At 42.7% G+C, this 2,673-nt stretch overlaps 1 non-coding gene across 1 annotated transcript; it reads left to right on the top strand.

Moving 5' to 3' along the window:
* The first annotated feature begins 2,248 nt into the window (after positions 1 to 2,248).
* Positions 2,249 to 2,446, top strand: MIR159B (microRNA MIR159b). The gene has a single exon (NR_126964.1). It is a non-coding gene; the product is annotated as a microRNA MIR159b (primary transcript).
* The last annotated feature ends 227 nt before the right edge of the window (positions 2,447 to 2,673 follow it).

Below are 2,673 nucleotides of genomic sequence, written 5' to 3' on the forward strand. Positions count from 1 at the left end.
TGGACAGATAACACGATTTCCTTTTCCCAAAGGGCGGTATTTTAGCCGATTCACGCATCATTACTGTGAGCCGGCGATGCTTACGAACCCTCGGGGATCCACGTGTTCGAACAAGTATTGGCGATTCAGCTTTTTGTTTGAGTGTCTGTCGTTTTGCCACTGCCGTAATTTGCCAATTCGATGCCATTAGGAGGATCGTGTGGAAAGAATTTAGAAGAACTTGTATCGCCGTAGACGTGATCGTTGGATTTATTTCAGAATTTAATCGGTGTTTTTTATTTCAGTGCTAGGTGATGTGTCCGTTAAAATGATTTCGTCAATCACTAAATCCATCGGCTCAATCTGTCACAAGTAATCACTCAAGATCAGTCGACTCAGTTTCTCGGAGGTGCTTGTAGCCGTTAGGTTTGCGTGTGTGCCTTCATATGGGTGAGTGCAGCGCGTGTTGTGAGCATTTGCATTTGTACTGTGTTTCTAAAAAAAATTAACATATGTTTTTTATACAACATAAAATACATAATCTTGATCTGGTAAACGATGGTCGAAGTTGAACCAAGAAAATGGATGGACTCGGTACGTGTGGGTGACTTGTCATTCCGGTCATGAAAAGTAGGGAAATCATAAATGAAAACAGTTTTTTAAGGAAGATTTAATTTAGGGAACTCGTATATAGTTTAGAGGCGTTATAAACAATCTATTTTCATTGGCTGTGATTTCCGCATCCCCACATAATCTCCCCGCACGAGGTTGCCGCCATTAATATGCATTGTCGTAAGCAATCGTTGAAAAAGTTATGACTCACTGTCATTAGTTCCGTCCATCGTTACATACTTTGTTTGGCGTAGGAGCTTTATAGCCTTCGCGGTAACCATAAGTGACGGTTAAAACAGGAGATGGATGAGTATTAGAAAGGTGTTTCCACCGTTACAAAATTGTCTGGTGTAGGAGCTTTATAGCCTTCGCGGCAACCATAAGTGAATGTAAGGACAACAGACGGAGGAGTATTAGAGAAAGTGTTTGCACCGTTACAAAATTGTCTGGAGCAAGAGCTTTAGAGCCTTCGCGGCAACCATAAGTGACGGTTAAGACAACATATGTAGGAGCATTAGAGAAAGTGTTTGCACCGTTACAAAATTGTCTGGCGCAGGAACTTTACAACCTTTGCAACCGTAAGGGACAGTTAAGACAAGAGATGGAGGATATTAGAGAAGGTGTTTCCATCGTTACAAATTGTCTGGCATAGTAGCTTTATGGCCCTCACGACAATCATAAGTGGCGGTTAAGACAAAAGACGGAGGAACATCAGAGAAGGTTTTTTCTCCTCAGCAAGCCCTGGCACGCCCCCTCTGCGTTGTATCGGAAGTTCACCGCAACACCCACGGTAGGATGTTTAATCGTTCCAACTTCTCTTGATGGTGAAGAGGAAAGAAAAAAGGAAAAGAAAAAACTGGTAGTGGCGGATGGGTGGCTGCCAGTTAGTTTTTCTTCTTCTTCTAAACATGTTACGGTACCAACTGTGGTAGTAACATGTGTGTCTAGATAAAGTTGTGACGATTAATTCAGATCAGAGAAAATAGTTTTGTACATATTACTGTACACGAAATATATGGTGCATTTGATGCTTTGTTTGTACCGGTACTTTGAGAAATTCTATACTCCTGTGACATGAAGAGGCCGGTACGCTACCCATATGGGTTGGTAGGTATCCACGGACCTACAGGAGCCGGTCGATGGCTAACTTTGGCAAGTAAATCAATAGCTATCTCCTCTAGACCATTCCATTAAACACGAGTATATTTCCCCCCCTTCCTTCCAGCTACGGAGAGAGGGGAGAAAGATACGAAACCGTCCTCGTGCGTGCACCACAGAAAAATAAAAATAGAGAGAGATCAGGAATATCGTAAATGGCAGTCAATACTCTCCATTAAACACTTTCCAAAGAGGACTCCTCCTCTCCTCTTCTTTACCCCCCGCTATAAAGCCACCCTTTCCTCTTCATCCTCCACACGCATCAACACCACAAGAGAATAGTCCTCTTTTTCTCCTAGATGTAGACTCGTCTTTCGCCTCATCTTGGCCTAGTTTGGCTTTCTAGATGTAGCCTATTGTCATGTTCTTCATTGTATGGGTTCATCCTCCATGCTCTCGAGCTTCGTTTTGAGTTGTTTGTTGCTGTGAAGCACACAGATCTCATCTTTTTTCTGATCTTGATGTGTTTTCTTTGATGTGGTTGTTTGTTTCTTTGGTTTGGTTTTGAGGTGGAGCTCCTATCATTCCAATGAAAGGTCTGTCAGAAGGGTGATACAGCTGCTTGTTCATGGTTCCCACTTATCCTATCTCCATTAGAAAGGAGGAGGTAGGCTTGTGGTTTGCATGACCGAGGAGCCGCATCCACCCCTTGCCGACCGCTGTTTGGATTGAAGGGAGCTCTGCATCTTGATCTTTCTAGCTATCTCAAAGTTGAAACTCCATGTAGTACTTCCCATTTCTTTTGTTCTTACACCACGCTTCAGATCTGAACCTTTTGCAGCCAAGAGCCAAGTTAGTTAATCTGCTCATGCTGTTTTCAGATCCCTTGAGGCGGCTTGCTTGCTTGGATCCACCAGTCTATTACTTCACTAATTTCATTAGTTTTTTTATCTATGTTTTGCATGTCAAGGTTTTCGATTTGTT

The sequence above is a fragment of the Brachypodium distachyon genome, chromosome 2, assembly GCF_000005505.3.
Source record: "Brachypodium distachyon strain Bd21 chromosome 2, Brachypodium_distachyon_v3.0, whole genome shotgun sequence".
Classification (NCBI taxonomy): Eukaryota; Viridiplantae; Streptophyta; class Magnoliopsida; order Poales; family Poaceae; genus Brachypodium; species Brachypodium distachyon.